The sequence below is a fragment of the Varanus komodoensis genome, unplaced genomic scaffold, assembly GCF_004798865.1.
Source record: "Varanus komodoensis strain SLA01 unplaced genomic scaffold, ASM479886v1 scaffold82, whole genome shotgun sequence".
NCBI classification, from domain to species: Eukaryota; Metazoa; Chordata; class Lepidosauria; order Squamata; family Varanidae; genus Varanus; species Varanus komodoensis.
In genome coordinates this window covers 910,170-923,959 of record NW_025336508.1, presented here as the reverse complement: position 1 = coordinate 923,959, position 13,790 = coordinate 910,170, and the positions used below count along the sequence as shown (strand labels likewise).

Below are 13,790 nucleotides of genomic sequence, written 5' to 3'. Positions count from 1 at the left end.
GCCGGCGCTTCTTGGCGAGCTGCAGGCCCGAGATTGTCGGCTGCTTGGGGAGGGCTCACCGCTCCACCGTTGCCTCCTGGATGCTCAGTCTGGCTTCCTCCTCATCCGCCCCCTTCCCTTCTTGGCAGCTGCTAGCAGAGGATGCAGAGCATGGGTGGGGGGGCGACCTTCGTTCAGGAAACCAAGCGGCTCTCCACGTGGGCCGTCCTGCTGCTGCTCCCAGTGCTGAAGCATCAACAGCGTTCATGGCTGCGGGGGGGGGGGGGGGGGCCCCCTGTGTGGGGCGGGGGGGGCCTACGCTCAGCGAACAGACCCTTGCTCTGTCCTTTATGTGGGGTGCCAAACCTTAAGCCAGTGGCCCAAATCCATGTCGCCTGGGGTCTCCGTCTGGATCTGGGGGGTTACCAGGAAGGCCCTGCCATGGCTCCATCTGACTAATCATTCAGTGGTCTGGCCTGCTTGGGAATTATGGGAGTTGTAGTCCAGTAAGGCTGAAAGCTGGGGGAAGACTGGTCTGGATGGCAGCGTGGTTTGCTTCAGCAGAAGACCACTCGATTGTTCGGCCTGCTTCTGGGGGCAGCGTTCCTTCTTTAGCACATAGACTGGCCGGGGCGGAGAAAGAGGCCGGAAACTCCTCTGAATCATGAGCTGTCCGGGGTCTCTCTGGAGGCCTGAGGTGTTGGAGGGCCTTTGTTGGGAGGGGAGCGGATCCTCCCCATCTGAGCAGCCCGACTTCATGAGAAAATCCCAGGATCGTGTGGGTGGTCCTGCCTCCAGCCGTGCCCCTTGTAGCCTGGCACAGGATGGAGGGTCAAAATCTGCGCATGAGCGAGTCCCAGGGCTGACGGAGAAAATGTGTCTGTTCCCAACACGGTGCCGGAGCACTGAGATCATCCTGGGCGGACAGACGAACAAGCAGGTCCTAGATCAAATCAAGCTGCCAGCTTCCCTGGGAGCAAAAATGGCAAAACCGAAGCGGTCCTCCTTGGAGCACCCCATCCTGAGAAGGCGAAATTTGCTGAAGCGGACGAGCAGGCGAGGGAAAGCCAAAGCCAGAAGAGGGAGAGGAAAGCCAGCTCTGGTGGCTTCCGACGAGGATTTTGGGAAGCCCTCCTCGAGAGGCTCTCCACACAGCGGAGACTGCTTGTTGGCACCCAGCGACAATAGGCCACACTGACTATGTGGACGCCCTGCCATGGTCTCCTTGTAAGTAGGGGTGCTGAGAACCAGGCGCTTTCCTTCCTGCCCTGCCAGCGAGCTTCATGATGGGTGCAGGCGGAGGGCCGGGAAGCCCAGAGAAGTGAGCCAGGTGCTTCCAGGTGGACTGGCCCTTTTGTGCCGCAGCTCTTCTCAGAAGCTGAGTGCGGCCTCAATCTGGCGAGGCGGCGGGTGGGCGAGACCCCACGCCGGGCCCGTGAAGTGCCGAATCCAATGGGAAGCAGCCGGCCTCTCACCGCTGCCTCATCCTGCTTGCGGCGGAGGAAATTAGTCACAGAGCTGAACCTCAGAGCCTCGCTTCTTTACCGGAACTGTGGAAGGTAATTAGCAGGTTCGACAATCTCCTGGGTTCAATCGGAGATTAGTTATGTGACGTAAATGGCTCTTTTTGGGGGGGGGGGGGGTTTGGGGGGGTGTTTTGGGGGGGGGGGGGGGGGGAAGGGGTGGGGAGGGGGGGGGGGGGGGGGGGGGGGGGAGCAGAAAGCTGTCCCCGTATCTGACTTCTCTGTGGCAGGCCAAAATTGAATTCCACCCTCTCCCTTTGGCTCATGAAACCTCGTTTTGTGATGAATCATTCTCTTAATTCAATCCCGTGAACTTGGGGACCTTGCCGAGCAAGAGGGAAGAAACTTTTTGAGTCATGAAGGACTCGACCAGACGGTTCTTGGAGCAGGCCGGCCGTGCAGTCGTGGGGAACAGTGGCGGCAAGGCTCTCCTCCGTTCTGAGCCCCCCAGGGTGTCCGTGACCCAGTGGGCTTTAGCGCAAACACGCTTGCGTCCGGCTGGCTGGTCCTCTCGGGAGCTTCCAGGTGCAGATGGGATGTTGACGGGGATGGGCTGTGCCTGTGTCAGACCGCCTCCTTTTCAGTTTCAGAAGTTGTGGCCGCATCTGTGTGGACAGACTGGGGTTAGACAGGGCAGGGCAGGGCAGGGCAAGAGAGCCGGGTGGCGGGGCATGCCCCGCTGTGCTGCGACTCATGCCATGGCACGTGGACTTCAGCGCCGGCTCCCTCTTTGGGTGCTGGTTAGCTTTGGCGAGCAATGGTCGGTGAGCATTGCAAGCTGCTGTTTGCCCTTCAGTTCCCAACCTCAGGCAGCCTCTTTGCAAAGCAGGCCCTATTGGCACTCCGCAGCTCCAAGGCAAAGCTCCTTCTCAAGCCCTGCAGTGAGTCAGACGCTTAGCCTCTGCTCATGTCCAGAAGGCTGAACCCAACTGGCACTTCTCCAGAGTCCGTCCCTTTCAGCAGCCAGCCGGCGAGACCTGCGCAAGCCCTCGAGCTGGGCCGCTCCTATCTCTGAACATTTCCTCGTGGGCAAGGCGACGGCCCCCCCTTGCCCTCCTTTGACACCCCCCCGTCCCTTCCTGAGCATCCCTGCTCTGCTGGTTGGCCTGCGAACCTGTCGGCGGCCCCTTGGAGGGCTCCACAGAGGCAGGAAAGTATAAGGTGTGTCCAAACATGTTATTTGTTACCTTGAGTGGAACAGAAGGAAAGCAAGAAATGTTTTATAGGACATATTGATTTTCTATATATTCCCTATTAAGCAGTACGCTTCAAATGTCATATCCATAAATACTAATTAGGGTCCTTGATTCCAATTTTCAGGTAAGTTTAGCTTACCATTGAGTTCTCCATCTGTTACAATTCACTTTTGCATCCTTTGGGGATTATTAACATAATTAGGCTTCTCAAGAAACACTATATACACACACACACAAGCTGCAGCTTTCTCTGGCAAATTGTCATTTTGGCCTTTTCTTTAGTATCTGATGAGGTTTATTTATTATTGTACTAAATTTGGGATTGTAAATTGTTCGCTTGTACTGCATGGCGAGTGCATGTGTGTGGTGGGTGATGGTCCAGAAGAAAACCCAACAAGACACACTTGTGGAAGTTTGCGTTATTCATGCTGCATTTGAAAACTGCCATGTTTATGGTGTTGTTATGTTGACGCAGGGGCTGTGCTTTTGCAAATGAGCCACTTTCTTTAGAGACTTTAGAAATGGGAGGAAAAGAAGGGATCCGCATCTGAAGGGAGGAAAGAGAAGAACGGCTTGTGGGGTTTGGGTTTGCTTCAAATGAAACCCCCACCACCCCCCGTCTTGTTTCTGATCTCATGCTCCACGAGGGAGTTTGGGAAATAGCCATGCTAAAGCAAAGCTCAGCCAAAAAGTTCTGAGTTTTGTGGACAGAAATCCGGCACTGAGCGGGGAGTGGGTCCGCATGACCTCCACATTCCCACCCAGCCCTTACGATCCAGCCGCCTGCCCGTGGTTTTGGACCAAGTCCCATCAGCTTCCACCATCATAGGCAGTGGGCAGCAGTTATGGGTGCTATAGTCAAAAACCTCCACATGGCCCCCTATCTGGAATTGAGCAATCATCTTTGTTGAGCATAAATTATCTTAAGTTTAACATATTTATTAAATACTCATCAAGGTTAAACATCCGTTAACAATCACTGTGGAAAATACCCGGTTCCTCGGGGCATCTAACAGGCCTCTTTTCTGAAAAAAAATTGAAAGCATGCATGGCTCTTAGCGCCTCGACAGAATGTGTCTTGGCAGTGGATTTTACTTGTGTTCTTGTCCCCCTGCTTCTTCCATGCCTTTCTGTACGGGGGCTGTGTCTCCCCCGGCGTAAACTCCTGCAGGGTTGCAACAGAGAGTCCCCTCTTGGGAATGGTCACCTTAGTAGGCCGGAAGGAGCTCACGTCCTGTCATCATGGTGGCTGCAGCGATGGGAACTGCAGTCCAACACAGAAGCCATTTTAGACAGACTGCACAAGTCCTGTTTCAGGAGGAAGGCTCCAGAAGGGGATCCACTCTGAGGAGCAGCGTGCATGATCCATCGAGGCGGCGCAGGTGCTCTGTGCCAGCGATGGGGGAGGCGACCTGGCTTGTTTCGCCAGCGGCTGAGAGTGGACCACAAAAGCGCACCCTGATTTAGCGCCACCGTGCTAAGGCAAGAGGACCTGGCCAGTCCGCTCACTCCCTGAAATAACCATTGTCTTGCCTTTTTGACCTGCTCTGGAGAACGACGGTCATTGCTAGTTGCCCGCATCCCTCCCCTGGCATCTCCGTCAAGTCCCACGCCGGCCCTCTGCGTGCGGGAGCTTTTACGGAGAATCCCACGCACCAGTGAGGTTTTGCAGCTCTTTGAGACCGGGCCGTCCCCACGCAGAGGACACGGGAACGGCAGGAAGCATTTGGTTGCCCGGATTCAGCAAGAATTCTCAGAAGGGCTGGAAAACGAGCAAAGGCCCCCGGCCCACGCCTGTAGGTTGGCTACATATCTGTCTGGGGGTCTAAAGCTGGGACTGGGGGATAAGCCGGACTCGAGTGCCCTGGGTGATAGAGGAACTTGCCTCCACATCATGTGTAATTCCAGAGAGCAGAAAAGACTCATCATGCGGCTGAGAGAGCAGAGGCCCCTTTCTTTAGAAAATTAGACTTCACGCTGGAAACATTCAACGAATCTGGGGCAGCTTTTCATACCAACAAGAAAACAAATTCTGGTCAAAAGCAGCTTCCATTTTCAGGGATCCCTGCAGCTGGGAACTAAGGCTTCAGGCTGGGCTTTTCTTTAGCCCTTGAAAGTGTCAAGAAGACCCGGTAATCCCCATTGAATTACTGTTTTTAATTCTTGCTCCAAGAGTCTGTGCACTGAAGGGGTTTCAGAGTGCCTGCTTTTTGGATTTGTTCTTGGTTGGAGAACGCAGCTGTGCCCGGGGTGGGGGAGGGGCATTTCGGAGGTGACTCTCGCACTGTTTATACCTGGCCAGAATAAAGGAGACCGTTGCCGAGTGTGAACGTGGCTTGTTTTGGCTTGATTCCTGGCCTTGTCGCTCTTGTGATTCTAAAAGCTGGAGGACGTGCAGGGAAGGCTCAGGGGCGCAGGCGTCTCATCCGCAGGGAAGTGGCCACCAGCCACGCTGGCCAGGAGTGATAGGAGTTGTGGTCCGAGGCACCTGGATGGAACCAGGGAATGCAACCTTTGGCTCTTCAGTTTAGGGGGGAAATCCCTGCATGCTGCAGATTTATTTTAAGTATGTGTTGTTATGGGTGGCGCATCGCCTTGGGCATCTTGTCTCCACTGGAGGAACCGTCCCTGGAGGATGAGAGCTTGACCCTTCGGAGCTCCGTGGGTCCAGGGAACGGGCTTCCCCGAAGGCTGGCTTGGGCCCCCAGGGGGTGCGTCAGGTCTGCCCTCTCCAGAGGCAGGGGGCTTTGCCTCTGAAGCTGGGGGCCATGGCAAGCCACCAAACACTCCCCCGAGAACACCCCATCTTGAGAGTCTGGCTAGGACCGGGGCCAGGTGAAGAAGGGGCTGCTTGCGGAGGATGGCTGCTCACGAGTTAAGGGCTCCTCGCGAGGAGGACTCAGAGGCTTGGTGCTTGCCCAGATCTCTGCTGTTGAGTCTGGAAGGGCCAGTGAATTTCAGCAGGTGAAACATCCAGCCTGCGCTTTGCCGGACAAGCTGCTTCCTGCCCTCCTGGGGGCACGGGGTCCTCACCTGGTGACACGCCCTCTGTCCTGCTCACCTGTGGACTTGGGCTCGGCTCACCTGTTTGGACTGAGCTTGTGCTGTGCACTGGCTTTGCCCACGCTGTGGCCCTTCTCCTGGAACGCTCCCTCTGCACTTTGATCTGGGCGCTCTCGATTTTGGCCCATCCACAGATCTCTGCTTTGCTCGGTCACGTTCGCCATGGTGCTGACTTGCTGCTGGGTCCGTCCATCGTTGGCAACCTGGAGATGAGGCTGATCCAGCCATAGCAGGACAAACCTAACCGTCGTCTTAGGATCCATCCAGTGGCTGACGGTAGTCGATGCTTGACTAGGAACAGGTCCAAACTCGCAGTGTCTGAGCTCATTCAAATGACTCAAATTTCTCCTTGATGCTCATTTTGCCTCATTTATATTTCCAAACATGAGCTGCTTTCTTGAATTAGGAAAAGTTTGCATTCTGTCTGGACCAAATGTGCATTTCTAAAGTGCACATTTTTCCAGCCGAAAGAAATTACATACTTTTTAAAATGCATGGTCCTCCAAGTTTAAAAAAAAAAGTCAGTTCTCCCATTCAAGAATCCACATTTTCACCTAAAGTACAAAATCGTAGATTTTGGAGAGAGATGCTCATGTCCTCCCTTGCACCTGTGCTCCTTGGGGCATGTGTCCACTTTTGAACACAAACGCAAGTGTGGAGAATTGGGGGGAAAGTCCAAAGTATCCCATTCCTGCTCTTGTTCAGGTCATGAAGGAATAACATTCGCAGGGTTTGTGGATAGGAATGAAATTCCTGCCCATCCTGACTGCAAACGGGCAGAAGCAAGTATTGTGGAGTTTTATGCCACACGATGCTGACAGGTACTGCTTGGGTTGTGGGAGTCGGGGGGGGGGGCGTTCCTTGCATCTAATGGGAGGGGGGTAAATGCATACAGCCGGGTCTCCTTGGCTGCCCCCCCACAAGTGTGTTAATTGTTCTCCATCCCGTGTTTGTTTGTTTGTTTAGGGAACTTCTATGCCGCCCCATTCGCTGAAGCCTCAGGGCGGCTCACAATCATAAATAAATAACATAATACAAAACAAAATAATTTAACAGTATAAATTAAGCCACCCCGGCCAAAGAATAAAATAAATAAATAATATTAGCAATTAAAATAACGTTTGAATAAAACGTTTCTCGTCATTTATGCTTTTTTTGGGAACGGCATGCTGGAAAGCCGCTGCTGATTCCCCAGACCACCAGCGCATGGCATGCCGCCTCTGCCCTCCGGAGCGCTTGTGAGCATCACCCAGCCAGGGCTGTGGAGCGGCTGGCAGATTATCGCTTCTCCCGTGCGGGACACCCGGAACTAGCAGCATTCGGTAACTCGCAGGCGCGTATGAGAGAGGAGGGGAGCGAGAGAATCCTTGCTCATATCCGAGGGGTAAAATTGTGCTATATTTTATTCTTTAAAGGGAAAATAAATTCAAAGCAAAGTAGTGTGGCTTTGATGGTTCCTTTGTGTGTCCCCCTTTTCGGTCTGCCCTGGATAAGCGTGCGCTCTCTTGCTCTCTCTCAAATATATATATATATATGTTGAAAAGCCATTATCTAGTCCCAAGAAGTGAGAAAAAAAGGAAGCTGGATAGTCATGGAGCAGAGGCTGGGATGACTCAGCCGGCAATTTATGATTCCGGCCTATTTCTGTCCCATTTTAACGTGCTGCCGTTTCTTCCCTTAATATTAGGTCATTGCCCAGATCGAGGGCGCGCTTTGTTCCCTGAGAATCGCCTCCCCGTCGCAAGGCCGCTGTGGGGCTGCGGCCCCCCGCCTGGGCTGGAGTCCTTGTGCGCGGCTTGATTGGGGGACCGCAGAGCACCTGCCAAACGGCGCTTCTGAGCGGGGGCTCCTTTCGCTCCTTTCCCCTTCCCTTCCTCTTAGCTGGGCGTGCAGAACAGAGCGGTGCGCAGTTTGGCGCATGTATCAGGCAGTGAGACGAGAGACTGAGGGCAGGGCAGCGCGAGGTGTGCGACCGAGCACTTAGCACCCACGGAGAGGCCGGGCCCGAGGGCAGGAAGCTGCGTGGACTCCGAAAACCAATTTGTCGAGGCCGGCTGGGCACGCGAGGGGCGCTGCCGGGTGGCAGGCGCAATCTGGAGGATCTGGAGCCTGTGGCAGGGCGGCCAAGCGTGCCACGGGGCCGGTCTCGCCGCACCCGGGGCCCCCGCGCCGCCTCCTCTCTCTCTCATGTCTCAGCTTGCCATGATGGGGGTCCTTGCGACCCCGCTTGGAGGCCGGCACCTTGTGAAGCTGAATGCAGCCCCCCGGCGCCACCTTCCCTGGGTTCGAGGGAGCCGCTCCGTGCCCCATCCCGACGTGGCCTCGGAGCCCTGTGGCCCTGCCTTTCTGAGGCCGCCATCTTCTACGCAGCCATGCCCACTGGGGTTGGCAGCCATCTTGCGACGGTGCCGGAGGCCAGGGACCGCCAGTCGCAGGCATCGGGATGCCGGCGGGGGGCTGGGGGTGGGCCCGGGGCCCGGAGGGGCTTGTGGGGAGTCCTTGCAAAGGGCGGGGAACCAGAGGAGCCCCATGGCGGGCGCGGCGGCACCTTCGCCGCTCGGGGTTCGGTCCAGACCCCAGATGCACTGCGGCCTCCTCTGTTGTTGTGCTGCTCGGTTATTTAAAGTATCTCTCTCCCTGTCCTCAAAGAGGACAGACCCCGACCACAGGTCTAGGACCTCAAGGGAGCAGGCATGCGAGAAAAATGGCTGCGGAGGGAGGAGGAAAAGTCGGTCCTCTCAGTGGCACTGCTGCCTCCTCTCACTTCCCTCAGTGCAGCTGCCAGAACAGCCAGGGAGGTTTCCCCGATTTGAGGGGAAATTTTTATCTTATCTTATTTTTTATTTCATTTTTAAATTGTCATTATCTTGTGTCATGATTTATTTTTATTTTTATTTAATTTTATTATTTATTATCTATTTAATTTTATTTAATCGGTTAATTTATATTTTATTTGATCTTAAATTAAATTTAATTATTTTGTTTGTTAAATTTTGTTATGTTATTATTTATTTTTTAATTTAATTTAATTTTGTTGACTTGCTGAATTCAGATCTGCCTTTGCCCAAGGGATGCCCCTCAGCATAAAAATGAGCAGCTGCCGCCACCTTCTTGTCCTTCCAGCCATGCCATCCCAGCGGTTTTGGTACCATCTCAAGGACAAGCCCCATCAGACCCCACAGGTGTCTCCAAGGAGAAATCGAGGAAAAATGACCAAAAACAGTACAAATTTAATTGCAATTAAATTGCAGCCAATTTAAAATTATGAGGGAGCCAAAATAAAGAGTCTTTGCAAAATATGGCGTGAATGCAAGGCTCAGATCCTAAACCCACTTACCTGAGAGTAACTCCCATCAGAGCTACTTGGATTTACTTCTAAGTAGGCAGGCACTGAGTTACACTGTCAGTGTGTTAGTTGAAGAGCATCAGACAGCACATAGCTAAGGGTAAAAACCAGTCCTCTGTGCAATGCTGGGAAAATGGAAGTGTGATGATCTAGAATTACTTTCACAATCACAACCTGTCCATTAAAACTGAAATAGATTCATCATTTCATAATTGGAACAACAGCCCTGCAGACGCAGAACTGGCTACTCATCTGGAGAGCAGAGCTTCCTGAATTCTTCCACTGCTCATGAGGCGCTTTCACATTCTGCATCACAAGGCTCCGGCTGTTGGTCGGTACAGAAAGAGGATAAATATCTGCATATTCAGTATTCTTTACTGTCTGTGCACAGGAGACAAAATCAGGGCTCCCTGCCTTGCAAAAGTCAGACAGCTCAGCCCGTCCCTGACATTCGGAGCAAGGCCGGGTGGGCACGAAGAGGAGCGGGTGTGCAAAAAACAGATCCAGGAGTGTGCACATTAAAGGAGAGGCTTCAAGTTCTTGGTGTCTCCTCCACCCTTTGGCCGGATGCTCAACCCAGCCACTCAGGGATGTTCTCCGGGGGTCCAGGAGATCCTGCCTTGGAGCTCGGCGTTTCTCTTTGGCTTTCCTGGAGACCTTCCCAAAGAGGACTGCAACTTAAAAACACCTTGCAGAAGCCTGAATTAAATCACGCTAAACATGACCCAAGTTGGATATTGGCATCACTGCCACTGAATCCACAATTCTGGCGGCTTTGCGCTTCTCTCCCTGCCCTGGCGTCACAGGAGCCCGGCTGTGCAGGCCGTTGTCGGTCTCTCCTTGGCAAAGGCGCCTGAGATTCGGGAGGGCGGAGTGGAGCTGGGAGGCGGGCTGCCTGGGGCCGGGGCCAGCGGTCCGGCCCCTTCCCCCCCTCTCGCGCTGCCCCGTGCTTTCTGTCAAGGGGCCTCTGGGATGTCAGCCCCCTCATGCTCATGAAGCCCCCAGAAGAATAGGGGCACCTTGAGCCTTTTTTCGTGGCCCCTGTGCGCGCAGGGTGCTGGGCTGGATGGACCCGATCCAGCAGGGCACTTCTTAGTCCTGTGAGGCAGAGTCTTCTGAATGTGCAATCAACAGACTGTGGGGTTTGGTCCTGAGTCGTGAAACCCTCTTTCCGCAAGCTACCAGCAAGTCAGTCCTTTGGCGGGATCATGGGGCGCATTCATTCATTCATTTGGTTGATTGATTGATTGATTGATTCTGCCTGCCGTCTCTTCTCTTCTCTTCTCTTCTCTTCTCTTCTCTTCTCTTCTCTTCTCTTCTCTTCTCTTCTCTAGAACTCAAAGAAGCTCACATCATTCTCTTCCCGCTTTGTGGCTTCCCATCTTCTGGCGCTTGGCTTTCTGGTTGCCGCAGCCTAGCCCCCGACCCACTTGTGTGGGTAACCAAGGGCAGGGAACCTCAGGCCTGGGGAGCCCGCTGGGGTGCCACAGAGGGCAGCTGCATTTCCTTCCACTGCAGGTTGCTTGGGGGTCTCTGTAAGTGTGTGTCTTTCTTCCCGGGGCTAAAATGTCGAAATGCCTCTCCGGGCTCTTAGTTACTTGCAGGAGAGATCTAAACACGTAAGTGGGTGGGCTTGGCTCTGCCCCTTTCCGTTTCGCCCACCCCACCAGCGCACCCCGAGTGTGGACCCCACGCCCTGCTCCAGGACTGCCTTCAGCCTGGGGCAGAAAGGGGTCCCGCATGCGAGCTTTGGGTCCCCTTTCAGTCGGGCTTCTGCCGAGCCCCTGCAGTGAAGCACGGCGTCCTCAGATCGGGCTCTGACTTGGCCACAGTAAGAGATTTTGGTGTGCTGGGGGGTGGGGGGGGGGCGCAGCTTGTCAGCTGAGATGCAGAGAGTGCTTTCTGCCATTAACCTGTGCCTGTGTTTGCTTTGCATAGACCATGCCGGCTCCATTTATTTATTTTTTGGTTCATTTTCTGATTTTCCCCAGATGTGAGTTGTTTTGCTCCCTTCTTTTTATAGAAGAGGGAGTGTTGCCTCATTGAGACCTCGCTTAACAGCTTCTCTTCTTTCTAAATGTCATCTCATTTCTCTTTAAAGGAAAAAGAGAGTTGGAAATAAGAGGGGCATGGTGTCTTCTTCCCTCGAAGGAGGCTGCTTGCAAAGTTCACACACACCAGAGATGGGGGAGAAATTTGTTTGGTTCACATTTGAATGCCAGCTTGCCCAGCCGACTCTGGGTTGGACCAGTATGCAAATGGAAACTGAGTTATACTTTGATATTTACATTTTCCAAATATTACATTCCATTTGCCAACCTGAAAAAGGTGTATAAAGATGCACATACAAATGCATCATTTTAGGGAAAGTGACTTGCAAAATTCACATATTAGGCAACACTATGTAGACAGAGATGCATATTTAGAGAAGTGCATGCAAAGATGTGTACAAGTTTTTGAACTGGTACAGAAGTGGAAGGAAACAAATTTAAGGCTGGCGAAATGGAGCGGAACTGAACTGAAGAGATTCGCCCATCCTGAAATCACACACACAAGTAAAACTGAGCAGTGTGCTTGTTTTACCGGAAGTTCTCCACTCCCCAGGAGATCCAGTGTGAGTTCCTCCACTGTCTGGACGGCTCGCAACTGGCAGCACAGCTGGCGTGTTGCTGTCCTGAACCGAGGGCTCGCCCGGTTGTCCCAAGCGCTTGGGCAGGCAATGTCAGGATGCACCATTCACACATTACCGCGAGAAGCATCTCTTCTCCCAATGCAATGGCCCTGTTGCTATTAAGCTTTTTTCTGCTGCCACCCATCAGAGCAATGGGACAGTGGGACTGGCTACCTGGAGAGGCGGTGGCTCTCCCACACTGGAGACATTCAAGAAGAAACTGGGCAGCCCTCTGAGTGGGAGGGCATGAACTGGTGTCCTGCAACAGCAGGGGGTGGACTGGATGGCCTTCATGGCCCCTTCCAACTCTTCTATTTTATGGTTCCATGATCACGGTTGCCCCCAAGCCAGCGGTAAAAAAATCAGCTCACAGAAGCATATTCTGATTCCATCAAGATGAGGAAACGTCATTCAGATGTAACTGTATATTTACAGTGTAGGACTCCTGCCTTCCTCCAGTGAGACCTTGTGCCTTTCGACTCTCACCCTTAATCCTCACTTCCTTTGAACTTGCTTGGCGCTTTGCAGAACTTCCCTCCTTGCCTTCGTTGTTGGACGCTTGTTGCATAGCCTTGTCTCCTTGTGAAAGGATGACGTGCTGCTTCGTTGTCGTTGTCGGGGTTTCCCCGCACATGCTCCATGCTGCTCTTGGAAGGGCCTCAGGGAGAAATTAACGAGTTTTATCCCCAGGCAGAATTAACAGTGTCCATCATCTGCTGGCAGTCAGAATACAAAAGGGGAAAGCAGCCTGCCTGCAAAAAAAAATCCTCAATTCCACTCTTATTTCTTCCCTGGAATCCCGGATGCCTCCCCAAGATTTGCCGGTCACGGAGCTTCGGTCACAGGGACCTGGAGCCTCGGCTTGTGCGGACCAAGGCCTTGGGTCTGCGCACCCCAGAATTCTTGCTGTTCACTGGCAACGGCGGCCTGAAGAATTTCAGTGCGCTTCGGTGCACCTGTTGGCCTCAGATCCCCAGCGTGCCCACGGCTGGGCACGCGTGCATGCCCGGGTCCCCATGTGTAAAAATGGTGCTGTCCACGTGGAACTCCACTCCTGACAGAGGCACGCTTGTCCTGGGTTTTGCTCGCTTGTGAATGCTTGCCTGACGGTGACGTTTCGCAGATGCACAGCTGTGTTACGGAAGTCCCCTCGGAAATCTTGCGGTGCGTGAGCTAAATATAGTAGGCAAGGGGGAACTGGCGACGCCTGGGGAAGGAAGAGGGTAAGTCAGCTGGAATTCCAAGCCTGCATGACTACAGGTCCTATCCTCTCCAGCCATCATGGCTGAGTTGGCTGTGGATGGTGGGGACTATGTAAACCAGGGGAAGTGACTTCCCCTCTCGAGAAGTTATCTTTCTCGAGCTTCCTGAATATGGCCCCTGACCCTTGTTTCTCAACCGCAGGGGCCACTCTTGCGTGCAGCAGTAAGTTCGTTCGGCCGTTCGCTTTGCTTGTGCCCAGAGGAGCGCTCTGCAGATGGATGTGACCATGTGCCACGTGTAAAGAGAATGGGGGGGTGGCTGCGAGGGGTCCTCTAAGCATTGCTGCCTCCTCCCACCTTTTTAAAGCAACCGAGGGCTACGTGGCGAAACTGGGAATTGGCCCGTCTCCCAAGCTGGGCTTCCCTGCCGATTTCCGTATGGCGCAGATCCGTGGCACCGAGCCAGGGCTAACCAGAGACTTGCCTGGCCGCCGTACGGTCCCTCCCACTCATGCGCTGTGCGATGGGTGCCTTGATTTCAGCCTCTGTTCCGAGCCTCTGCTGTCCGAACGCAAACACAACGCAGCGGGGCTTGCTTGTCAGCTTCTCAGCTCCCCAGTGGAGGATTTCAGGGATGAAATGGCCATTCTGGAGTCCCTGGGAGCACCTTGGATGCCGGGCCCCTGCAGGCAGCCTCCCACATGCCGCGGCCCTGGGCAGTCCTTGAGGGGCCTCCTTGGCTTGCTTGTTTATTTATTTACTAAATTTATACCCCGCTGTACTGGCCCGAAGGCCCTCTAAGCAGCTGGG

The 13,790-nt window shown here is 53.8% G+C and overlaps 1 protein-coding gene across 4 annotated transcripts in view; it reads left to right on the top strand.

Annotated features, from left to right (window-relative positions):
- LOC123036804 (LIM domain containing preferred translocation partner in lipoma) overlaps positions 1 to 13,790 on the top strand; it is a 221,842-nt gene that overhangs the window by 55,498 nt on the left and 152,554 nt on the right. The window contains exon 1 of one of the 4 annotated variants that reach the window (XM_044456250.1): positions 351 to 1,538. The exons of the other annotated variants lie outside the window; for them this stretch is intronic. The gene's annotated coding sequence lies outside the window, so the exon portion shown is untranslated. Of the gene's footprint in view, positions 1 to 350; positions 1,539 to 13,790 lie in introns of those variants that run through there. 4 annotated transcript variants of the gene reach the window in all.